Source organism: Apteryx mantelli, chromosome 22, assembly GCF_036417845.1.
Source record: "Apteryx mantelli isolate bAptMan1 chromosome 22, bAptMan1.hap1, whole genome shotgun sequence".
Classification (NCBI taxonomy): domain Eukaryota; kingdom Metazoa; phylum Chordata; class Aves; order Apterygiformes; family Apterygidae; genus Apteryx; species Apteryx mantelli.
The window spans coordinates 9,205,387-9,218,583 of NC_089999.1; the positions used below are offsets into that span (position 1 = coordinate 9,205,387).

At 50.3% G+C, this 13,197-nt stretch overlaps 1 protein-coding gene across 2 annotated transcripts in view; it reads right to left on the reverse strand.

Annotated features, from left to right (window-relative positions):
- The window catches only part of SMG6 (SMG6 nonsense mediated mRNA decay factor), a 117,899-nt gene that overhangs the window by 91,808 nt on the left and 12,894 nt on the right, over positions 1-13,197 (reverse strand). The gene's annotated exons all lie outside the window — the stretch shown is intronic.

Below are 13,197 nucleotides of genomic sequence, written 5' to 3' on the forward strand. Positions count from 1 at the left end.
CGGCGCTCAGCGATTCCAGCGGAGGCTGAAAGCAGCCTCTGCTCAGTGCAGAGCGGGAGGGGAATAGCCTCGTTAACACTTTTCTGCAGAAAACCAAACACCGCGTTCAGCAGCAAAGCTGGGAACGCTCATTTGTGCCGTGCCAGAATCGGCTTTCAGAAGCAAGGAAGGATTGGGACGGTGCCGTACCTTTTCATCTAACTCTAGCCTTAAGCAACTACGGAGAGGAAACTTGTGTTCCCTTTTATCAGAATCTTTGATTTTATTTATTTCTTCCCCTGAAAGCCTGCAGCACTATACCACCGAGACCGGGGCAGGACTTGGCATTTCCCTAGCGCATTGCTACTGCAATGTGGAGCTAAGGGGATACAGAGGAAGCTGTCCATGGCATACGGTGCACAGGCAGCTTCCTGCCCCGCTTCGATTCGATAACACCAAAATCTCACTTGAATAATTTCTCTCTACCTCTCCAAACCACCTTTGCTAGTTCAGCAGAGCTCCGGGCTTTCCCACTTCTTCTCTAAACTGTTTTGAAAATGGCTGTGGGTGGGTAAGCAGCCACTTTGCTTGGCCATGGAGGTGGCTGCGTTACAGCAGAAGGGGACTGCCCTCTCTTCCCTCTTCCACGAGGACACGAGGCGTCCACCTAGCACCCACCAACCTGGGCAGCCTCAGCGCGATCAGAACAGCGGGGCCCCGGGAACCGTGCAGGGAGACGCTGACCAGGAGTGACCCAGCCTGGACACCGCAGCTCCGCTCCCACTTGCACAAGATTTTTAACCACTCCATAAAGGTCAGCAGCAGCACTTCTATTTACGGGGGGAAACAGAGGCACAGACAGAGGAAGAGACCGAGGTCACCAGGAAGGACTGGGGCAGCACCAGGCCCATCTGACGGGGTGCAGGACGGCCACCAGCAGGTACCTCCAGGCCGCGGAGGACAGTTATCACGGGCAGTTCCGGCTCTGGCACTAGCTCCCCCCTCGTTTGCTGCACTCCTCGGATCACGCCATTCCTGATGCAAGTGGCTGGGCAAGGTGTGATTGCTCGGTTTGGTGTAATTAATCTGGGCTGAATTCCCCCAGGACCCATGCAGGAGAATGATGCCCTGCTGCAGAGTCGCTCCTGGGCCATGTGTGAGTTTAAACATAAAACCTGTCTCATAAAACAAGCCAGACCAATTAAACTGGCCCCCGCAGCAAGGGGTTCTTGCTTACTCACTCTTTTACTGCTGCCCTAAAGAGCCCTTTGCACTGGAACTCAACTTTATTTGCCACCATTTTATTAACTCTGCAGATGAAACCCAGAAGAGACCGGGGAACACTGGGACAGCGGGGCAAAGCGAGGGCCCTTATTCACATGTCTAGCGAAGCATGGACAGCTGCTTCTCCACCGTCCTCCTTAGGACATCAAGAAAGCTCAGAGCTTGAAACTGTTAACACTTTTTTTTTTTTTCCAGGCAACAGCTTGTGGGGGGAAAAAACTAGTTGGTGACCAGCTTGGTGGCTCCAGCGCTTACCACATACCCTGACAGCGACGTGGCCAGTACCGCAGCACGGCAAAGCCCGGCAGCTCTGAGCTTGCAGCTCAAGCACCAGAGCCCTCGCAGGGTGGGTGGCAGGCAGGGCTTTCTCCCACAGCCAGGCCACGTGCTTCAGCTGGCTGCAAGGGCTGCTAAAAGAGGGTCCCTCAGCTCTGCCCTTTGACGGGGGCGTATTTAAAAGAGACGTTCCCCTTCAGCAGAGAGGAGCCTGCAGCTCGACCTACCTCTGCTGGCAAGCCTGCGGCGACGCTGCTCGGCAGGCCGCACGCGAGGCAAGGAACAAATAGGACAGGGCAGAAACGCTTTCCTCCGAGGCCCACGTTCAGCTCACAGCCTCAGCCGCTCTCAGCGTGCAAACGCTGCACCGCTTTCCTGGCAGCTGGGGAGTACCAAAACTCCCCACCTTGAATGGAAAGTGACACCCGCGCCCCGCGGGGAAGCACGAGGCAGAGCGTTCCCACAGAGATGCCCGGCTCCAGGGAGGCAGGGAAGGGCTCGGCAGGGCCTCGGCCTCGCCCCCATCTTGGCGAGGGGGGTTTTGCGCTCTGCCTTTCCACCTGCAGACCCCGAGGACTACCCAGGCACACAGCACAGAAACCAGTGCTGAACTGGGACATACACACACACACACTTTTTTTTTTAAGGAAGCAGGGATGAACGTAGGATACCTGCCTCTAGGGAAGAAGCATGTTTCATACCTCTTGCCAACTTAAGCACGAGCCCAGCAAACCCAAGCAGAGGCCCATGTGCCCCAGTGCAGGGGCATCTCAAGCAGGCACCTCTCATGCTTTTTTCACCACTTTTTCTCTCACAGCCTCAAGGTTTTGATGAGCTCATCACTTAACTTTGGACCTTTCATCTTTGAGTTCACGCTAAGGCCACGGGTCGCTTTGACTGGGCTTTTCTCTGAATGACTCCTTCTGTAGTGACTCACCCGCCCGTCACCCGCCGGGAGCCCTCCCTGCTCCTCCCGTCAAAGGCTGCTTCTCACAGCGAGAGGGAAACGGCAACTTCCACTGCGCGGCCTGGCTTTGGGGCAGCAAGGAGGAAGTCCCATCACCTGCTGTTCTGCATTCACACGGGGGAAGGGAGCACTTCCCCAAAGGCCTGCTAACCTGCTCGTTACCCTGACGCGCTCGTTACCCTGACGGCGTTAGCGTGAGACCTGTAACTTCTCCTCAGCTTCGCTTCACTCACTGCATGGTCCATCGGCCCCAAGTGTTGGTCCCTCCAAAGGCTTCCTGAAAACAGTACCCTGAAGGCACATCCACGTGCTGAGGTCAGGACGCCGGGGAAGACCGGGCTCCCCTTGCACGCGCAGCACTGCTCGCTGCTCTGCGGCCAGCGGCAGCAGGGCTGGCTAGTCCCAGTGGGTGCTGGGGAAGAGCCCACGAAGTCGGGCTGACACAGCAACGCAACTATGTCAAGAAATGGACTTCGGCCCTTACAGCTGAAAGGCGGGCATCACAGATATGGAAGTTATGAGCATATAGTGAAGGCATTAGTTATAAAAACAAACCAGCTGTCAGGAAGAAGAAGGGGTCCCTGCACACAGTAGTGCCTGAAGCTGAAAACAGCTGTTTCGGCTGTCATGAGTCAGCATGTGCAGACAGACTAAATCCACCTGGGAAGAGGCAACCTCACCAGAGGAAGCAACCCACCGCTGCTCGGGGAGTGCTCGCACACTGCACCGCCAACCAAACTGGATTCGTTACCATGGAAGAAATCAACAGTGACTAACAACTGCTCGCGGAGAGGCGAAGGCAGAGATAGCAACAGTACTAGAACAGCCAGCTCAAATCAGAGGGAGGCCACAGGGAGTACGTCCTGACAACACGCAGAACAGAGGCAGTCAGACAGGATAAAGAAAGGTTTGTCGTGTCTTGAGCCAGAAAAGAAGAAAGCGAGACCCAATCTCAAGGGACCGCACGCTGACCAAAAAGGGCTCAAAACACGTCTCCCCGCCCAGCGCGAAAACACAGGAAACACCATCAGGGTGCGCAGGAAAAGGAGTGGCACGAACCAGGCCAAGAAGCAGAGCTCCCGTGCTCACACCCATCACAGATCCATTTGGCTCGGGGCGACGAGCGCACAGAGCTTTGGCACCTGAGCATCAGTCCCAGCTGTGAAGGAGGCACCAAATAAGGGAAGGATTCTGGAGCAGTGACTCCTGGGGAAAAACCATTTCAAGTTAAAAATTGTTACTTCAGGTTTGGAAGTAAATTTCAGGATCTGGTCTTTATCAAGCGAGGCAAACTTTCTTCAACATCAGCAAAGCATCTGTGGAGCAGAAAGCAGTGTCAGAGTCAAAATAGGCTGCAAAAGACAAGTCCATTAATCAAGAGACCAGATGCAAGACTGCCTGTAACAAATGTGCTGTCTCCACCAGAGTGGAAGGGACTGTAGCGCAGCAGGACATTCTCCAAAGTCTAGGAGTATCCTCAGTGACAAGGGGTTGGGATACAGACCACAGAGCCACACGGCTCAGCTCCAAAACACGTACCACACTCATCCCAAATCATCTTCAGGTTTTCTCGGCCAGCCAGGCTTTTCCAGGCATGGCTTCCTTGCTGGGGATTGGGTGAAAAAACATCCAGACACCCAAACCATGCCATATTCTCACTTCCAGCTCAGAGGCCAGATACACCATGTTAACTGTTAAGATTATTCCCGTCTTTCGCAGGCAGCTTTTCAGAGCTGCACAGACTTGGTTCAACAGCAGCAGGCAGTCCACTACCTCTCCCGGAGATGTCTTACAAGCCTGAGCCTTTATCCCATGCTATCCCAAACGTGCAAGGCACAGTTCTGGCTGGCGTTTTCCATGGCAGTCTCTCATTCAAATAAGACCTAGCAGCGATAAAGAGCTTCTGGGAAAGCCTGTGATGCTGCAGTGGGCTTAACTGGCAAGATATTAGGAGGAGATCTTTGCTGTTAGAGGCAGTGCTGGTGAAAGTGTTTTGCGCAAATGGCTATCTGCATAAGGGAGATGAGACAAAGAGGTCATTAAGATCGTATGCACCTTTTGCAACATTTACAAAACACCCATAGCGTTGCAGGCAAATTCCAACTGGGCTAATTACCCTAATCATTTCTCTCCATATACCACCTGCAACCATGAATGGACACAGAGCTCGCCTTGCTTCTTCTTGCTAAATATTCTAGTGCAGATTTCTGTTTAGCAGTTTCAATGTCATGCCCAAAACTGGATTAATTTCCATAGTATAGAAGCAATTCCAGTGGGAATCCTGATACTTAACATGAGGCACTACACAGACGTGAAATACAATTGGCTATATTGCGGAAGAAAGAGGGAATGCTGAAGTATTGTGGGCTCGAGACATACGAATTTCATCTACAGCTAAGGAGAACTTCAGGCACTCACGCACCTTCCCAGTCTTCTGGACTGCAGCAGCTATGACTCCTGGACACATCTCATGGCTATAAGAAGTTACAAGCCAGCATTTCAGCAAGAGAAAAAGGCATTCAGGAAGTCCCTCAGTAAAACATGGAGCTTCTGATTTTTCCTTCATCACCTTCATCACTGCAGCGGACAGGTGAGATGAGAAACAAGGGCAAGACAATTGTGCACTTTAGTAAACTAAAATCAGGCAGCGGAGACTACACTGGCTCTGAAACAAATGTCTGACCTAGAACTATGCTTATTTAATAAAAACTTTCCATTTATGAAAAATAGGTCAGAAAAATTACAAGTTTGGTTGAAAAAGAAATCATATGCATATAAATATTCCAATACACTTGTAAAGCATTTAAATTAGTAACATGCAACATTCTTGAAAAACAAATTAGACTAAATACAGTATATTAAAAATAGATTAAAAACTAATTGAGCAGCATCTTAAAAAGCAACGGTCTTTAGAAAACTCTCATTGAACTGAATGGAAAGTGGTTGGTACAGGCTGACTAGCAACATTTTTAGCAATGAACTGAAAACAAATTCTGTCAACAAACTGCCTGTGGCATGAAGATGGATGGAGCAATAAGTAATGATGTAATAATGATCAGTTCAAAATCTGGATTTTTCCAACATCAAAAGTGCTGTTATGTATCTGGGATCATGTAGAATAAGTCTCCAGGGCTTTACCCCAAGCAGTTACTCCACAAAGGTTCCAGGGACTACAGTGGCTATGCAGCCTGGTGAAAAGGGTTAATGCATCCCTTGAAGGTCCAAGCAGAGAGCAGGCACCGGACAGCACTCTTACCTCTATATACGGCACTGGCGAGACTGACACTGAAATACTGCATTCAGTTCTAGTGCCCGTATTTTTAAAAGGATGCTGAAAATTTGGAAAGGGTCCAGAAAACGACCATAAAAGTGATTCAAAGGCTAGAAATGATGGCTTGCTGTGAAAAACTTAAACAGCTCAATCTGTTTAGTGTATCAAAAAGACTGGGAGGTGATTTGATTGCAAGTGCAAAGTGCCTCCATGGTACTTAAGGGCTCTTTACACTAGCAGAATAGCAAAGAACAAGAGAGAAACATTCACTGTGGAAATAAGGCACAAACATTTCAGAACCAGTGCAATTATCCCTGGAACAAACTTCCCAGGAAAAGGGTGGATTCTCAAGACTGGACGTCTTTCTGGAAGTTTTGCTTTAGCCAAACACAAGTTATTTGGCTTCATACAGGAGTAGCAGGGTGAAATTTAAGTATCTGTGATATACAGGAGATCAGAATAGATGATCTAATGGTCCCTGCTGGCCATAAATGCTATGAATCTATGCAAACATGCCAGAGAGAGTCCTCAACTGAGATATCAAATTAACTTCCAACATACAACTTTTCATAAATTGGCTTTGGTGCTGCAGGTCGTTTAGGACATATGCTCAATTCTTTGAGACTGCATCTGGTTAAGCACTGAAAGAAGGATGACCGGACAGAGCCACTCTTTGTCCAACAGGTACAGCTGCGTGCTTTGCACTGACGCAGCTCCAACTAGCAAAAAGCAGCTAATACCCAAACACACACAGTTTGCTGAGAGTGAAGAACATCCCCTTCCTAAGCTAGAAAACTGACACCGAGAAATGTGTGATGAGTTCTGGTCATAAAAGATCTCCTGTTAACATAGCCCAGCATGTTGTCAGCCTTCTTCACTACCGCAGAGTGGATTATTTGTGGGGTCAAGCATGCAGGAGGGAGATATGAGGCCTCTAGTCAGTGAACAAATAGTATCAGGAAAGGTTTCGGCTCCAAAATGCTTTTCATGTCTGGGTTACAAAAAGAGCTCTTTCCAAGTTGACCTGGTTTTACTTACTTGCCTGTAATTGGAACTCCAAAGAGTAACAAAGAAATTAAGAAAGGAGAAAACTGAAGAGATCTAACCCTACACGGCATAGGAAGGCATTAGAGAGGCCAACAGAGAAGACATTTGGACAATAAGCTGAGCAGAGACAGAGCCTTCCAGAAGGACGTGAGTGTTATCGCAGCTCTTCACACTCCTGCTCTCCCAGCCATGCTCACCAGCAGGGATAACAGCAGCCACTTGCAGCCAGCCTGCGCTCAGCACAGCTCTCCACAACCAGGAGAAGTCCAGGCACGAGTGGCATAAGAGGGCTGAGCACTGCTACCCCGCTGCGTCTGCAGGGTACTTCCAGAGCCTTCACTTCTATCCAGACAGTTTACCCGGGGCATGAAGGCATCTCCCTTTCCACTTTCAATCGCGCAGCAACGAAAGCTGCTGGGGAGGAAGAGTAGAGCCAAGGACAGAGGAAATGACACAGATTCAAGCAGGTTCCACTCCCTGATCCTCCGGAAGGAAATTTCTTTCCTAGTACCCACCTCTACGGTGGATATGAACCCTGTCTGGAAACAGCTCATTCAATGCTGACAAAGAAATAAACACTGCCCATTCCCCAGGGCAGAAATAACCATTTTGGCTGTGGAATAAGAGGTGCCATCCCAAAAAGCATATAGCAGACAGGAGAAAAAGTTGGACTGGGCCAAGTTCAGACAGAGATCAAGGTTAGACTAACAAAGAAAGCTCAAGAGAAATCAGTCAAACAGCCTTCACCCTGCTCTGGGAAATTTCCCAACCCTGCTATTAGACATTTTACTTCCTTTACCAGCACTGCCAATTCCTGCAGTACTGCTGTCTGAGCTGCAAACTCTCCTCCCAACACCACACTGCAGCGCCTGGATCATCAAACTCGCTGCCACGGGAAAGGACTAACGTGCAGCAGCAGGAGGGGATTTGGTTACACACAAATCCCGGGCTGATCAGCACCAGCAGGAGAGGAAATGAGGAAAGAGTGAATGACAGGGAAAGGCGGTTTCTGGATGATTGTACTTGGTTTTAGAGTATGAAAAGCTTGTTCGAATTGAAGTTTTGCCCCCCTCACCACAGCCTCTCTGAGCCCTGGGATATAGCAGAGCCTCTCACACAGGCATAAGTCATCGACGTCCTTGTAGCACTCCCACCTCTGATCCACCGCGATACTTCAACACACATTAGCACCAGATGCCTGTTACCGGAAGGAGAACATGTCGGTGTCTCTCCCCTTCAAGTCACATTAGTCCCTGCCTTGTTCTTCACAGTTAAATAAAACCACCAACATGGTCTAAAAAGAAAAAAAAAAATTAACACCAACTTCTGGAAACTCTTACCGAGAGCTTAGCCTTCACTTTCTGGGTAGCAACAAAAGGTCAAGTTGTGCTGGAAAGCAACATGCCGGTTCTAGGTGACATGCACGCACATGCCGTATCAGTCACCAGGCTCCTCGAGCTCGAGGGAGCTGCGGGAGGTATAGCAGAGCGGTATTGAATGGACATCAAGGGCCCAAACAAGGAGACAGAGCATCTCTGGTGGGATTTCTAGTGCAGAAACTGCAGCAGAGAAGGATTTCACCCGTATTTTGAAGGGAAAAAAAGGGAAAAAAAAGAAAGTACAGTTAAAAAAGAAATTAGGTGCAGACATGGGAGGGTGAACAACTGTTGGGCAAAAAAGCCAGGGCTAGCTGCATGGCTGAATGTCACGTCTCAAGCCCAGAGAGGCTAGGAGTGTGGTTTTAGCGTTTAACCAGCTTCAACTGCAGCCTGGCACTCTTTACTTCCTCCCCAGAGGAGGCTTCTCTCTGTTAGGGGAAAGAAACCAACCTTACCACGCGAAACAAAACGGCTAGAGTAAAAATAAAGCCCCAAGGTGGTTTGGTGACCGAGGTCATGCTAGGAGGCGGGGAGGGTTTGCAATGCACTCAGAAATGCTCATGCTGCCAACCAAAAGAGAGATTACAGAAAAGGAGGCAGGGCAGAGAGTTAACGCGAGCCCAGCAGTAAAGAGGCTGAGAAGTCTTTTGCACGCCACCTGCTCCCCCGTGCTCAACACACAGTTTTGTAAAACCGTTTCCTAAACACAAAGGAAAAAAACCCAGACCTAGTCCTGACCTCCACGAATGAGTAACCAAACCCGACTGCTCCCTGCAGGCTTGCAGGGGTGAGGAAAGGAGGCTGCCAGGGCAGGAGAGAGGGAACTCCAGGTTGCTCCCTCTCGAGTCCCGCTTTGGGCGCACGAGTTAAGGATTCAATGTCTCTCGCTGCTTTTTCACGCGGGTAGTGGGTGAAGGAGGGAAAGATGGCTGCCTTTAGCTGACTGCTGGCGCTGCATTCCCACCACGCAGAGCTCCTGTGCCTGTTTCCGCTCCACGGGGGGAGCCCAGCAGCAGATCCCAGCACTATGAAGGTGCACATCAAATACAAGGCCATACAGCAACAAGAACCAGGCCGATGTGGAAGCACTACCTTCCCTTGACAGCAAGGGCAGGCCGTAATTCAACAGACCACAGACGAGATCACGCAAGACGAATACTAGAGAGCACCTAACCGTAGGGGAGACAAAACTTCCTGACCCAACAGAAACCACCTTCCTGCGACACGGCCCTGAGAGCAGCCTGACCCAAGGCCCTGCTGTAAGACCTTGCATATGTCCTGCCACCAGCTTGTGCACTAAGAAAAAAAGTGGGGACACTCCTTCATATGTCCCCTCCCTTTGGGGACACCTCTGCCACCACTCTGGTGCAGCTCAGGCATAAAACAGATGCCAGCGATGGCCTCAGCAGACAGCCCGGGGGCATCTTCAGGCACTGCTGGTCTATTGGGTTTCCAGTTCCTCCACTCTCTGCACAGGAATATAATGTTGGGAGTAAAGACACTGCAAGTAGCCAAGAGTTAGCACAGGCCTGGGGGGCTCCTGGGGCATCACGTGCAAGCTGCAGGTCTGCCCTGCCAGGCAGCCGCGTCCCAGCGGCGGGGGGGAGGCAGGCGGAGGGCAGCATGGGCAGCGCCTGCGCCGTCGCACTGCCCCTCGACACCAGGCACGCAGCCCTGCCTGCCCCAGCGTGCTTCCCGCATCAGAGGCTCCCCAACAGGATCATTTGGAGCACTTTGCCCACCTGACCCCATGAGGCAGTAAATGAGGGAACCTTGTACTTTTGCCAGCAGGGATCATTCATAAGAGCCTGCAAGGAAGAGAAAGGATCAGGCCTCATCCTTCACCGTCCCATGAAGCACTACCCAGCCGCTCCAGGAGCTCCCGGCAGCAGGCTCAGGGGCGAACGCCTCCGAAACAACGAGCTTCCCAAGCGGCCTCTTGTCCACACACCTGCCTGGGAAAGTGGGCCATCACTGTAGCCATACAGCATTTCCACTCGCGCCTGTCACTTATTTCGAGTCCTGCGTAATGGAAAAGAGCTACAGGATGAGGACAGAGCTGAGCGCGAAGGGAGCCATCCTCGATAAACAGGGGTGCCTCCGCGGTGCATTTGCACGTGCCCTATCGGGTCCCTCTCCCAGATGCTCAGCTCACACCATAACAGCCTTTGGACAAACCGGATGCTCGTAGGGCCTGCAGGCAGCGATGGCAGAGCAGCCCCAGTTCGGAGCACAGATCCCTGCTGTTATCCCGTGTGACCGGCCCAAAGCGGAGGGCAGGCTGATGGAGCAAAACGGCACAGAAAACAATACTAACAGACTACTGTGAGGTTTTATCCCACTGTTCCCCCACAAGCAGCCCTCTCCAGATGCACAACCCCAGAGACAGCTCCCCCAGAGGAAAAATCACACCGACTGAAGCCAGCTAGAAGAAAGAGCCGGCACAGAGTCACCCAAGCGGCTGCTGCCCAAGAGGAACAAGCACACAGAGCAGAAACAACAAACACAGCCAAGGAAAAACGGATGTGAAACATACAGGAGCTGACTAGGACAGTGACCCTTTTCCCACTAAGGACACATGCCTGCCACTAAGGCGGCGGCCTGGGCAGCCCCCAGGACTCCTGGCCGCTCCTGGCTGCACGGGCATTTGCAAAAGCGCCTCTTCCTGCTCTGGACTGCAATTTGGTGGTGGAGGTGCAAGTGGTGTCCATGCAGCATCGTGATGCAAGGGCCAGACAGGCAAAGTTAGAAATAAAACTAAGCAGCGGGGAAGGACTGACAAAGATAGAAGGTGAGAATGCTTGGAAACATCTCATCTTAGAAAGAAAAAAGCCATAGCTAATGGTGAAGATAGTCCCAGTCAAGCATTGCTGAACAACCTCCAAGTTAGCTGTATCCAGACCAAGGGGGAAAAAAAGAAAGAAGGGACGTTGTGAGAGTTGTCCTGCTTTGAGAAGAGAGTGCCCCCATGCTACCATAAAGGACCATCTCCCTGTGTCCTTAATGCTGACCTGATTTTCTAAGACTTGGGAGAGGCAAGGAGACCACTGGGTCCAAAAGAGATTGAAAGAATACAAGCAAGCATCCAAAGATGCACACTGCTTACAGCTCCGACACAGTGCCATCCTCTCTCCCCTCAGCCTGCTTGGGCACAGGCTTGTCCCCACATGCTCAAAACTGCACCTGTTACCAGTAGAGAATAACGCTTGTTTGTACAATAGGCTTCCATGGAAGAGTACGGTAGGCAGCAAAGCAGGAACATAAAGCTAAGAAACCCTCGATATTCAGTCTATAGAGGGGACCTTGTTCTCCTGTTTTACTGGTAGACCTCCTGGTGGTATTTACTGCTCATCTGTGGAAAGAGTGATGCACTGTCCATACTCCCCACTGCTGAGAAGATAGATTGCGTAAAGAAATGGAGGTTCAAACTTGCTCTGAACTTCAGAGCTAATGATCCCACCGTAATTTCTCCGCTATTGCAAAGGGGTGTTGCTCCATGGGCACCCATGGAGAACCAGGCAAACGCAGTAACTCTGTCCCTAACCAACAGGCTGAGTGGAAATGGGAAGGTTCCTGCAGCCAACACACAGGGCTAGAGCAGATCTTGATTCTGGTCTTAGCTTTCTGAAGAGCTTTTTGGGTGGCCATACCAAACTTCTGATAGCTCTGCTAGACTGACCTCTCACAAAGAGGCTAGGAGGCTTAATTCTTTAATGATTATAAAGTATTCAGACATCTGGAGAGAAGTATTATTTAATTACTGTAGCGCCAAGGGAGAGCCTCTCTTCCCTAATCTTAGCTGCAGCTATGGAGTAATCTTTATTAGTGAATGCATGCTGCGTGATAACATAAGGAAGCATCTACTGCAGAGCGCAGCCAGCAGGCAATAGCGACTGTGGGAACCGTAACTCAGCATTTCCTGACAGGGGTGATTAAAATCTCAAACTCAGTGTAATATTAACACTTTCTCAAGAGATTGACAGCACATTTGCCCTGTTTACTTTACCAATTCACAGTCTGTGCAGTAAGCTGCATACAGTACTATCAGATTTAAGATCAATATAGACCCAAGGCAAATGAAACCACTGGCAGAGAAAAAAATAGGACCCAGCTCTTTAGCTCACTTTGCCATATTCAGTGTTTTTTTTGTTTTTGTTTTTTTAAAAAAGTGGAATAGAGCTGCTCATTGATTCAGCTTTTTTTATTTTTGGTTTTCTTGTTGGAATCCCACACAAAGCAACCTAATGTTGTCAGGTAACCAGGGCACCGGGTCAGCCTAGACTTGCATGTCATTGCACGCCTGGAAACAGGCAACGGACAAGAGACCACAGAGTACAGCTAAAAAAGATTCACAGAATGAAACCCCAAAAGGTTACAAGCATAACCGACACAGTCCTAAAAGGGAAGGCTGCAACCCAAATACTACTTCAGCGTGTTTTGAAACAGTCCCAAAGAAAGAGGATGCCCTCCATGCCAGCAGTGCCAAATCCAGTTACTGAGAAAGAGGCCAAATGGAGATGCACGCTCCTCGGTGTGGACAGATGGTACATTCCTTGAATTCTGTATCTTCCTAGAAAACATGATGTGGCAAACAGTGGAAGAAGCAGCTATGCCAAAGCTCTACCTAAACATACAGTGCCAAGGCAAATTTCCAGCACTGCATGCCACCTCTCCTTGTCACAGCGACACTTACTGCACGCACTGGCCTTCCGCAGCCTCTCCATCATGCTAACTCCATTCAGCTACCTTCTGCACCGGAAAGAAAGTAATGAGGTTTGTGTCTTTATCTAGGGCTACAGAAGAAAGAAAAGTCAGCACAGAGAAAGGAAGCACAAACGTGTGCTGAGCAGGCTCACCGCTTGCTGGCAGGGAGCGGGTGCAGATCGGCAGGCCCCCGGAGGGTAATCCATTCAGCCAGCATCTCCCTGCCGAGCAGGCCCCAACACGGGACCGGCAACTAATCGCCTTCGCAATGAAGGAACCCACCACTGAGA